Source organism: Dendrobates tinctorius, unplaced genomic scaffold (assembly GCF_039654945.1).
Source record: "Dendrobates tinctorius isolate UK_male_01 unplaced genomic scaffold, ASM3965494v1 ptg000041l, whole genome shotgun sequence".
In the NCBI taxonomy this organism is placed as follows: Eukaryota; Metazoa; Chordata; class Amphibia; order Anura; family Dendrobatidae; genus Dendrobates; species Dendrobates tinctorius.
In genome coordinates, this window is record NW_027361709.1 from 1,014,420 (window position 1) to 1,027,504 (window position 13,085).

The 13,085-nt window shown below is 45.8% G+C and overlaps 1 protein-coding gene across 1 annotated transcript in view; it reads left to right on the forward strand.

Moving 5' to 3' along the window:
- THUMPD3 (THUMP domain 3 tRNA guanosine methyltransferase) overlaps nt 1-13,085 on the forward strand; it is a 252,936-nt gene that overhangs the window by 10,823 nt on the left and 229,028 nt on the right. The gene's annotated exons all lie outside the window — the stretch shown is intronic.

Here is a 13,085-nt window from a genome sequence, read left to right on the forward strand (position 1 = left end):
CCGATTTTTGGGACACAGAATGAACAAAAACCAGCGTTTCATGAATTTCTTTTGGGGGGGTGCGTTTACACCGTTCCGCGTGCGGTAAAATTGATAAAACGGTTTTATTCTTCGGGTCAGTACGGTTACAGTGATACCTCATTTATGTCACTTTTTATGATGTGGCACTTTTATGCAATGAAACAATTTCTATATAAAAAATAATTATTTTTGCATCGCTTTATTCTGCGAGCTATAACTTTTTTATTTTTTTGCTGATGACGCTGTGTTGTGGCTTGTTTTTTGCGGGACAAGATGACGTTTTCAGCAGTACCATGGATATTTATATGCGTCTTTTCGATCGTGCGTTATTGCACTTTTTGTTCGGCGGTATGATAATAAATCATTATTTTTGCTTTGTTTTTTATTTTTATTTTTTAAGGGGTTAACTAATGGGACAGTTTTATAGGGTGGGTCATTATGGATGCGGCGATACCAAATATGTGTACTTTTATTCTTTTTTTTGTTTTTTTATTTTCAAAAAATGAATTTATTTGGGAATATTTTTTTTAATTATTATTTTTACACTTTTTTTTTTTTTTTTTTTACTTTATTATAATGTCCCATGGGGGACATCACTGTCCTGTGACAGATCGCCGATCGCCACGTAAGCGCCGCTGATCGCATTAGACGTACTATTCCGTCCTTGTGACTTAGGTCCCAGGTCACATGGATGGAATAGTACGTCCAATGTAGGAAAGGGGTTAAAATCCAAAATAGCAGGCCTTGTGTCATGTTCCTGATATGCAGCAAGAATTGTAGGGTGTTCCTGGTGTATGGCAAGCTCTGCGGGGTGTTCACAGTATATTCCAAATCTTGCAGAGTGTTCACATTATATGACAGTTCTCGAGGGGCATTGCAGGCATTTATAGGTCTTAAGGAATGTTCCTTGGCGTATGGCTGGTCTTGAGGGATATTCCCCATGTACGGCAAATTTTGTGCAATGTTCCCGGTATACGGAGGGTCTTGTGGGAAGTTCCTGGTGTATCGAAGACTTGTGAGGTGTTTCAATTATATAGGTATTATTGTGGGATTTTCCCATTATACGATGGGTCTTGAGGGATGTTTCCGATGTACGGCAAATGTTATGTGTTGTTCTTGGTTTACGATGGGTTTTGAGGGATGTTCCTGATGCACAGCACATGTGTAAGATACACAGCACTTGTGTAATCTTCCCGGTATACGGTGCATCTTGTGCGGTGTTCACAATAACCAGTGGGAAATAGAAGCAAAGAGTGGTCTAAAGAAGGACAATTGGTGACCGGGTCGTGATGAGTAAAGGCCAGCCTGTGTGATTCGTTCTCACAGCAACTGTGCTCCCAATTTACTTAAAAATGTAATGCTGAACTCCTTCAGAGCTCTTGTGGACTTCATGTCTCAACGTGTCAGGTTTCCTTCACTTTCGAAGCCCCTATGACATGGGGCAAACCAATCCATATACTCTCTTTTTCCAGACAGAGTCTAGAAAAAATATATTTTTTTAACCTTTGTGCAGGAATGAAAAAATATAACAATCACTTGTGAATAAAATGAAATTACAATATCAAACCAAAATCTGCCCTACAAAATATTTATTTATGTGTTTGTTTTTAACAAGTTTCACATAGTTGGAAAAAATCGTTGCTTTCTTCGAAGTACAGTGCTATGCCTGTACACAGGGTTTGTCGGGTACTGCAGCTTGATTTTGATCACTTTACTTCAGTGAAGCTAAACTGCAGTGCCAGACACAACTTTTAGGTAGGTGTGGTTATATTTCTCGAATAAAGCATCAGTGTTTTCTATGCCGTATATGGATGACATTATATTAAGGATAAGCTGCTGCAAATCATCTCTTCATTGTATGAGTGCTGCTCCTATAAACAGATGAGATGATAATTGATGATAAGCTGAGGTGGTAATTGCTTGTCTCATATTGTCTCTACAACATATAACATGTCACTTTCCCTTTATATCTTCAGAGGAACGAGCTGGAGATTAAGCTCTCAGCAGTGAGGTTCTGCTAAATAAAATTGATCTGGAAATAAAAATCTGATGGATAAATAGAAGACAAACTGGGGGTGAGAAAAAGAGGGTCCAGTCAAAACAACAATTTGACAGGAATTATGTAAAAAGTTTTTTCTTGGTGGAAATCACGTGCAGGTGTGAAGTTAATTTCAGGAGTGGATTTAAAAGACATTGGAAATATAAAGGAAAGTCTGGGCATTCTTTTTGCCTTTCTTGAAGAAAGGTCCAGTAGAGTAAGATGAAGCAAATAATATCAGAGGAGCAGGACCCTTAATAAATTTGCCTCATGTTTTGAGTGTTAGAAACAGGAATCTACTCTCGATGCTCAACTTAGTAGGAAATGTTTTGATGCATCTCTGACTCTCGACAGCCTTTCTCCACTTTTGAAATATTTTGCAAAACCACTTGCACAAGAAAATCACAACCTGGAGATTGCTAGGTGAGAGAGATCCTCAAAGACCAAGACCTAGGTGGGCACACGAGCCACAGGCATCGGTGTAGCAGGCAATTAAGGCACTCAGGAAACATGTAGCCGAGGTCCTGGAGGCCGCAGACAGGTAACCGAGGTCCTGGAGGCCGCAGACAGGTAGCCAAAGTCCTGGAGGCCGCAGACAGGTAGCCGAGGTCCTGGAGGCTGCAGACAGGTAGCCGAGGTCCTGGAGGCTGCAGACCGGTAGCTGAGGTCCTGGAGACCACAGACAGGTAGCCGAGGTCCTGGAGGCTGCAGACCGGTAGCTGAGGTCCTGGAGACCACAGACAGGTAGCCGAGGTCCTGGAGACCGCAGAAAGGTAGTCGAGGTTCTGGAGGCTGCAGGCAGACAGGAAACCATGAAGCATATAGCAGATGTTCTAGAAGCTGCAGGCGACCAAGACTCAGGAACACTAAAAGTCTTAATACAAAGGCACAGGTGTGAGCTCCTGGTGAGCTTATATAGGCCCAGGCTGGGGCCACCTGTGAAGCCCGATGTTGAAATACAAGGAAGTTAAGCAGGCTGGGGTGAAAGGAGCAGAGCCTGGTCCCAGGACAAGTGTATAACAGAGATTAGCTTACACTTGACTGTATGCACCCAGCACCTTTCTTGTGTTCGTATAGGAAATTCCGTATGAGTGTAGACTTCTACATACTGTAGGGATAACAAAAACTTGATTCCAGCTCACCCAGTTGCTCTATGCTTATCCAGCTGGGTCTCAGACACCGGCCTCGCCCTGGCCTCCCATCAAGGACAATAAAAAAAATTGTAGTCTGGCTCAACAGAACTGGATTTTTCTTATCTTTTTATTATTCAAAAGAAAATATAGTGCGTACAAAGGAAAATTAGTGCAGTCGAAACGCGTCGACTGGGTCATGTTGACCATGAAAATTTTCTTTTGAAAAATAAAAAGAAAAGGAAAATCCAGTCCTGTTGAACCGGACTCTAATTTTTTTTATTATACTGTAGGAATCTTTCACATATCCCATTACAGAATCGATTTTTCCCTTTAATTCTCACAGCTGGGATGAAGGAAGAGCTGGGCCAAGAATATGTATAGACATTATTCCAGATATACAATGTAGAGACTGCCTCAACTATATGAAGTTTTATTCTTTAAGACTCCCTGCAGCTGAGGATATGTCAAGCTGAGCAGAAAACCATTACTGATAAACAGAATAGACAAAGATGTGCTTAGCTCCTATCTGTGCACAGCATCCCAGCAGCGAGGATCTGTCAGTATCCCGTGGACAGCTGTACACGTGTTGGCCTTCATGCTGCTCTCATTTAGTCAACTGACTCATTTAGCAGAGCCAGACAAGGACAGAGCGGGTGGAAGTATGAGAAGTAGCTGACGAGGCATGACTGTATTGTAGAGCCTAAATTTAATTTATCTACATTGAGGAAAAGGTTTTTGTGCACAGGAAGAAGTGATTTTTTTTTTTTTTTTTTTTTTAAAGCTCGAGATTGTGCTCTGAAAATTTGACCTAAAAGCAAAAGAGGGGTCTCCTGCGATGAAAAAGTTCAGTTCAACCAGAAAGATAAAATCTTAACTTTTAATTAAATCATTAAAAACGTATTGCAACCAGTGTGGGTCTCTGTTCAGATAGTTCACAAGGAAGAAACCAAAGCGTATCAGCGATAAGCCTAAAGGCCCCGTCACACACAGCGAGATCGCTAGCGAGATCGCTGATTTTGTGATGCAACAGTGATCTCGCCAGCGATCTCGCTGTGTGTGACATGCATCAGCGACCTGCCGCCGCCGGGTATCGCTGACCGTGCAGGAATGTCCTGGGCCATTTTTTGATCGTTGGTCTCCCGCTGGCCAGCGCGCATCGCTGAGTGTGGCAGCGGGGAGAGCAACGATCAGCGAGCTCCCAGCGCTGTAAGCAGACACTGGGAGCTGGTATCCAAGGTAAATATCAGGTAACTAAGCGTGCGTCGCTTAATTACCCTCTGTGTACCTTGGTTACCTGCGTGCCCGCGCTGGGAACTAAGTGACGCACGCGCTTAGTTACCCGATATTTACCTTGGATACCAGCGCGAGCACGCAGGTATCCAAGGTACACAGCGGGTAACTAAGGCTGATTTCACATTAGCGTTTTTTAGCCCTGAGCGTTATGCGCATGCGCCATGAGCCCCTATGTTTAACATGGGGGCGCATGGTCTAGCGTTGGCATGCGTTTGCATGCGTTTTCGTGCACATGCGTTTTTATGCAGTGTGCGCCTAGGCGTGCCGGACGCAACCTGTTGCATTTTTGGTCCATCCAATCTGTGTAAAAAAAAAACGCTTGCGCACGGAATGCGTAAAAAATCACATTATAGTCTATAGGAACGGACATGCACACGCCTGCATGTAAAATCGCATGCGTTTTAAGAGTTAATATGGCTAGAAACTAGTTTAAACGCATGCGCCTAAAAAAAGCAAACGCATGCAAAAACGCATGATGCGTTTTTTGCATGCGTTTCTATGGCGCAAGAAGCGCAGCGCTGAAAAACGCTAATGTGAAACTAGCCTAAGCGACGCGCTCGCTTAGTTACCCGATATTTACCTTGGATACAAGCGTCCTCACTGGTCCTGATCGCTGGTGAAATCTGCCTGTTTGACAGCTCACCAGCGATCATGCAGCGAGGCACCAGCGATCCTGACAAGGTCGTATCGTTGTCGGGATCGCTGGTTTAGTGTGATGGCACCCTTAATCATGGTGAAAATTTGACCGGTGCCACAAAGAGAGAGTGCACAGAGATGCGGTCTATCGCAGCCCACTCCTAAAGGATAAGGGACAGCGAGGGTCAGCAACAAGTGGCCTCTTCTCGCCGAAGCCAGAGGATGCCCAATCTTGCTCCCAGTATCAACCTTGGTTCCCACCAGAGCCCCTTCACAGATTCTGTTTGCACAACAGCTTTCCTGGCCATAGACTGTGCAGTACAGACTCACCTGGGCTTAGCGCTAGGCAAAGGTAGTATTCAGTACCAGCCCTGGTGCCTCCGGGGGTGATGGGTCTCCGACCCATGTAATACCAACTACTATTTCTTATGGCATACAGTATTTCCATTTGGCCAAATGAGTCGTTTCCCTACTTTTAGGGTTCCGTTACACGTAGCGATGCACCAGCGATCCCGACAACGATATGGATCGCTGGTGCATCGCTAAGTGGTCGCTAGTGAGCTGCCATAGAGGCAGATCTCACCAGCTACTTAGCAGTGGTCGGGGGTTGCTACTTACCTATCAGACGAGGCGATCCTGACGTCCTCCCACCCGCATCCACGCGTCGCTCGTCGGCGCCACAGGAAGCCCAGCAGGAATCGGCCGACGAGAAATGGCCCAGGCCGTTCTCGCGCGATCAGCGATCATCACGAGGGAGCCGGTCGGAGGTAAGTGTCACATGTAGCGATATCGCTAGCAATATCGCTGCTACGTCACAAAATCAGTGACGTTACAGCGATATTGCTAGCGATATCGCTACCTGTAACGGGCCCTATAAAGTGATGGTATATCTGTGGAATATGCTGTCCCTTTATTAACGTTGCTGATCCAAATTCTGAGACCTTTATTGATCCTAAGAATAAAGAATCTGGAACGCTGCATAAGAAATGCTGCCCCTTCACTTTGACTGCAGATGGTGCAGGTCCTCTGCACAGCGAGTTGTAGGTGGCGCCATTGTGCAGGCAAAGACTGAAAAGACCACTGCACTGAATCATCAGTGTGGCCCCTTTTTCTGAGAATCTTTGGTGATGCCAGGGGCTCGACTACCACCAAAGATAAAATGATGGCATTTAATCAGATTAAAATATTCCCTTAGATAATGCTTGTGGTAGCTATAGAGGAACGTAAGAAGCAGTACTGCAGATCCCTGCACAGGTAGGATAGAGGCTGATGCTTTTTTCCATTTTCCATCCACTGTGCTTTGTCCTGCTTTGTCTTTTTTTTTGTTTTAAATTGTGTAGCAACACTTCAACATGAAGTCAGTGCATGCTAGAAAATCCCACACAGCACCAGGGCTGTGGAGTCGGTAAGCTAAGCCTGTGACTCCGACTCCTCAATTTCTCTTCCACCGACTCCCAAATATATTGCTTATATTTACCGTAAGTGAAAAATGTATTGTAGTACAATGTGAACATCAGACATTTAATCATTTTTATGATACAATAATCAAGATATATAGTGTAGATAGAATATAATTATATATTTATTGGAATACAACTTTAGAACACAAAAAACTGTAATAAATTGTAAATATGTAACATACTATGTAATATTGATTACATATGTATATTGTATGTATATATATATATATATATATATATATATTTATAAAAAACATATTGAATAACATTTGTGCAGTCTATGAATTTGTTCTTAGAAATACAATTGCCTCCATCAGATCCTCGTTCATAGATGACCTCAAATCTGACCTAATAATTTTAAGGCTACAGAACAACCTCTCTGCACTAACTTGGGTTGGAGGCAAAGCCGAAACCACATGGGAACATCTCTAACAATTTCCGGGTATAAAGGAATTGCCTCGTGCACAGTCAGTTTTGATGAACGGTTGAATTTTTCTATTTCTTTGAGAGCAAGTGAAACATTTTGCTGACATATGGTCAATCTGTTTGCTATAGGAGACGGAGTGAAATCTTTTTCCTTGCGGCAACGCTTTGCCTGCTCCATGTCATCCAAATACTTGTCAAAGTCAAACTCCTCATCTGATGAGGATGAAGATATGGCAGAAGTAGCTCTGTCAAGACCCAAGTCCTTTTACGCCTGGCAGTCCTCCTGTAGGCCACACATCCTAACTGCTACCTCAGTCATAGCTTCTTTTCCTTTAGTAAGCTGTTGATCATCAAGCAGTATACGATGACATGGGTCCACATAAACAGCTACCAGAAAAATTTTATTTTCCAATAGCTGTGTCTCTCTCCGTTTCATTGAAGCAGAAATGCCATCTGCAATTAAACCTCCTCTTTGGGACAGGCAAGATAGCAAGTTCTTCCACTCCCTTATGAAAATGCCAGGAGTTAAATCCTCAGCTTGTAATTTTTTAGTCACGGTGAATGGGTGATTAAGCAATTCCTTCAATTCAGCCACCTGTGTCCATTGACCTTCATTTAGGGTCACCTGAGGGTTCGCCTTATCTATAAGCAATGGTTTTAATTCAAGCAATCGCTCAATCATTAAGTGCGGCCCCACCGAGTGGCTTGATCGACAATTGCCCCTTTCCCAGCTCGTCTCTTCAAGATGGAATCAATTTTAGGGGTTCTGGCGGCAATAACCAATTTCCTCACTTTTCCAATCAGATTTCCAGCATGTCCCTCTTGCAGACTATCTCTTATTGCCAGCTGCAGCGTGTGCACAACAGAGCGCATGTGATGAATATGAAAGTGTTTTGAAGCAGGTTCAACAAGATCATCTATTTCTACAGTATAATTTTGCTGCTCTTCTGTTGTAATATCTGTTTGTCCCTCAGTTACATGAACAGCGCTGTGGCCTTCCATCTCAAACATACTGAATCCTAAATTTTCTTCTAGCTGTTGTTCATTACTCTCATTCATCAGTTTAATTGTACTTATCATGTTTGAAGCATTGTCCGTTACAATAGCAAGACAAATACTGCTCCTATATACAAGAATATAACTACTATAATACTGCTCCTATATACAAGAATATAACTACTATAATACTGCTCCTTTATACAAGAATATAACTACTATAATACTGCCCCCTATGTACAACAATATAACTACTATAATACTGCCCCCTATGTACAACAATATAACTACTATAATACTGCCCCCTATGTACAAGGATATAACTACTATAATACTGCCCCTATGTCCAAGAATATAACTACTATAATACTGCCCCCTATGTCCAAGAATATAACTACTATAATACTGCCCCTATGTCCAAGAATATAACTACTATAATACTGCCCCCTATGTACAAGAATATACATACTATAATGTAGTTTGCTATTGACAAGAAAATGGGTGTCAGAATGTATAAACATTGTTGTATATTTCATAGAATGAATGATAAATGGAAACCAGTGATACATTTTTAAGCAGAACTTTTTTTATTTACCATAAAGTGCTGGCAAACATCATTCTGACATTTGGAAAGTAAATTTGTGGTTTCCTGTTCAGGCTCAGTATTACTGCTGATTTAATACTTCTCCGCTCCATAAGAACAGAATATTTCACCATTAATATATTCAGGCCGGCAACTTCCTACCGCTCTAGTTCCCATAAAAAGGTTCTGATTACATAGAACAGTGGCAGTGTAAGCCAAGAGCCCCTGTGCTCTTACCCAAAGGCGATTTTTGTCACTCTTGGATAAATCTGCACGATTGCTTTGGCCAAACAAGCCTTAAGAATGCAGAATTATAATGTTAAACTTCCCTTTACTGGGTACTGGAAACAGATTTTTATACAAATCTTATCACTTTCACTGAGTCTGGAAAATCGAGATGCCGGGTGATAAACCCCATTGGGAGTGTAAAGGATGGCTATATTGGTAACTTCAATCAAGCTCTGATCCCTGTTTGCTCCCTAATAATGAGCTGATTGTTGGGCGATTGCTTTGCTTCTGCGCTGAATAATTGTCTGTGCCATGCATAGAAGCACCAAAGAAAATAAAGGCTGGAAAGACACAAAGTGTAAAATAGAGTCTTATCTGGGTAGCAATGTTAAAGAATTGCATAGTGTTGCTCACCTGGTCGGGTTGTGTGCACACAACCACTGGAAATGCTTAAGGCTGCTGCAGACTCACGATAAAAATGCAGGTAATGGAGAAACAATTGGGTTACTTCTGCGCAGAGGTGTGGGAAGGATGAAGGATGCCAATCTGACTACAAGTGGTTTATTTGTCAACGCGTTTCGAAGTATATAAGCTTCTTCAGGACACCCGCGATGAAAACACATTTGACAAATTCAACCACTTATACTCGGATTGGCATCCGTGATCCTTCCCAAATGGCAGCACAGAATTAACCCATTTGTTTCTCTATTACATTAAGTAGAAAAAAAATTATGCCAGCTCACCAATTGTCATAGTCCAGTGTGCAGGGAAGGCACGATCCGAATATTCATGTGACAATGAGAATAAATAGAAAAAAGATATTTCCAGCTTCTGGTAAAATTTCTGTAAACTTAATTCCATCATAGATTAAAAATTATCATTCTGATACAAAGCAGAAATGCAGAAAGTGACACGTTTCAAACGGATGCAACAGTTTTTGGTCAAAGCTTTTGCAGTGCACAGTCTGTGCACTGGGGGGATTCAAAAGGCTCCAGACTTTTCATTTTATACCGGAAAAACCCCTTTAGGGTGTGTGCACACATAAGCGTTTTTTAAGCATTTTTACCGGCAAAAACGCTTAAAAGAAGCATCCCATTCATTTTAATGAATTCTGCACTTTTCTCCTTCGTCTCATTGGGGGACACAGAGACTGTGCTTCTGCCGCCTGGAGGCCGACACTAAGTGTACAAAAAAAAGAGTTAGCTCCTCCTCCGCCGCATACACCCTCGCCCCTAGGCCGGGCGTAACTCAGTTTTTTGCTTAGTGTCTGATGGAGGCACACGCAGTCTGGAGTTCCAGACTAGTTTTTTTTTTTTTTTTTTTTTTCCCTTCCTTTTTTCCTATGAAGATAAGATAGGGGCGACGGATCCTATAGAGAGGATCCGATCTCCCCAAATCACCAACGGGCGACCACGTGTGAGTAACCCTCCACGTGTCCTCTCCCGCACCGAGGGACACATCTGGAACTTTTTTCCAGACATCTATTTTTTAACGAAAGAGGGGCAACGCGTCCTGATTAGAGGACTCGGTTTCCCCACAGACTTCATCGGGCGCGTGTGAGCAGAACCAGTGGTCAGCCTCCACGTTGTTCCTCTCCTACAGTAGCAGTGTATGGAGGCCCCGTCCACCCCTTGGTTGTGAGTCCAGGGGGTTGAATCGGAGGCGCAGGTAAGAGGAGCGGGGATTCCGGTACAGGGGAAGAGGCCGCGAGTAAAACCGACAGAGCCAGACCCCCCCCCCCCTCCCCTGCACGGCGAATTGGTCCTGCTCACCTATTTAATATATGGGTCTGCTCCGGGAGCGCTCCGCAAATTGGCGCTGGTGAGTAGCGGTAGCCAGGGCGTTGCACCCGGGCTCCGCACGCCGCGTGTATCGGAGCGGGCCGCGGCCCCGCTGCAAGAGGAGCCGCGAGTATCGCGCGAGGCCGCGCGCCGACTTCCGGTGGTAGCCGGAAGTCCCGCCCGCTGACTTCCGGTGGTAGCCGGAAGTCCCGCCCGCTGACGCGGCGGTGGCGGCGGCGGGGACGTGCGATATAGGGCAGGAGGTCAGAGAAACGGCGGGCGCACAAATCTCAGAGACTTCCGCCCTAACACCTCGCTTCCACGCAGGGGTACTGCGGACAGGAGCCGGTGGGTGAGTGTAACTCCGTGTGGAGAACCACGCTGCTTGTCAAGGAAGAGGTTACCCTCCTCCTCCTTCTACTCTGCCTTCAGCCTGTGCAAGTATGTCTGCAAAAGGGAAAGCTCACTCTTTCCTTTACGCGGTTTGCGTGTCCTGTGGGGTCAGGCTGCCAAAGGCACAGGCGGGTAAATATTGTGAAGCCTGTGAGTCGGAGCGCGCCCAGGAGCCCCCCACTGTTTCTGAACCCAGGGGTCAGGACCCCCCGGAATGGGCGGTGTCCTTATCGCAGTCTATGCTGTCCCTTACAAGGGCAATTGAATCCCTTCAGGGCCCGGGCAGAAACAGGGAGGGGGGTCTGCCAGCGGAAGAGAGCTCGTCCTCGTCTCAGGACCCTCCAACCGTTAGAGGTCGCTCCAGTACCAGGCAAGCTCATATCAAGAGGGTTCGTTCTCCGTCGGCCGGACCCTCCGGGGCTTCGGCGGCGGGTATTAGGGCGTCCCGTTCCCCGTCACTAAGCTCTGGGAGCGATCAGGATGAAGGAGAGGAGGAAGAGGCCTGGAATCTAGAGAGTCTGGGGTTCCAGGATTCGGTGGACAGTCTCATTGAGGCAGTCAACCAGACTTTAGAGATCGAGGACGATTTGCCCACAGCCTCAGGTCACAAGGTCTCTTTTAAGAAATCCAGGCGACCACATAGAAGATTTGCCACGCATCCGGAGTTTGAGGAGCTAGTCCAGAAACATAGAGATCACCCGGATAAGCGTTTTGCAATGCAAAAAGCGCTGCAGGCAAAGTATCCGTTTCCTCCTGAGCTCCATAAAGCTTGGGTAGAGTCGCCAGTAGTGGATCCTCCGGTGTCACGTTTAGCATCAAGATCGCTATTGTCGATACCCAGTGTTTCCTCTATAAAGGACCCAACTGATCGCCTCATGGACGGGCTTGCCCGCTCGGTATATGAGGCAGCAGGGTCGGCTCTGGCCCCCTCCTTTGCGGCGACTTGGGTGGCTAAGGCCATGGTTTCGTGGGGGGACGCTCTGTATAAGGCCCTCCAGGACAGGGATCTCCCCGCGGAGGTCTTAGAGGTGGCAAATCAGATGTCAGGAGCAAGTGATTATCTTGTCAGCGCCTCACTGGACGCGGCCGAGTGTTCGGCGGTGGCGGCGGCAAATGCGATCGCCATTAGGCGTGCATTATGGCTGAGACTGTGGAAAGCGGATTCTATCTCTAAAAAATCCTTAACCTCATTGCCGTTTCAGGGCAATCGACTGTTCGGTGAGAAGCTGGATAGGCTTATCTCAGAAGCCACAGGGGGAAAGAGTAGTTTCCTTCCGCAGCAGAGAAGTCGCCCGGCATTCAGGCAAACGCAAAGGCGTTTTCGACCCTTTCGTAGCCCCTGGGGGGGGACGTCGGCCAGGGCATACTCCTCCGCAAACGATGGCCAGAGTAGGGAAAGACAAGTCTCTTACAGGGCCAATCCGCTGGGTAGAGGCCGAGGCCATTTACCCAGAGCGAAGGGGGCCAAGCCCCAAAAACCTCCAGCTAAATGACTGGAGGCACTCCGTACCTACGGACGACAGAGTGGGCGGACGCCTACTAAGGTTCAGCCACGTTTGGGTCGCAGTGACACGCGACTCTTGGGTGGCAGAACTTGTATCGTCCGGGTACAAGATAGAGTTTGTCGGACGGCCACCTCAGCGATTCTTCCGTTCGCGACTTTCCATAACAGATTCGCAGGCGAAGAGTTTGTTACAGGCTGTAGCGTCGCTACAGCACAAAGGGGTCATCGCCCCAGTGCCGCAGAGCGAAGAGTCGCAGGGGTTTTACTCCAATCTTTTTTCGGTCCCCAAAAAAGACGGGACTGTGAGACCGGTTCTGGATCTAAAGATCCTAAACAGATTCATCAGGGTCAGGCGATTCCGGATGGAATCCCTCCGCTCGGTCATTGCAGCCATGGATCCAGGGGAATTCCTGGCCTCAATCGATGTGCAGGATGCATATCTGCATATTCCGATATTCCCTCCACACCAGAGGTTCCTGCGATTTGCGATCGGAGGACGTCACTTCCAATTCGTGGCTCTGCCCTTCGGTCTGGCCACTGCCCCCAGAGTCTTTACAAAGATAATGGCGGTGGTTATGGCCATCCTGCATGCA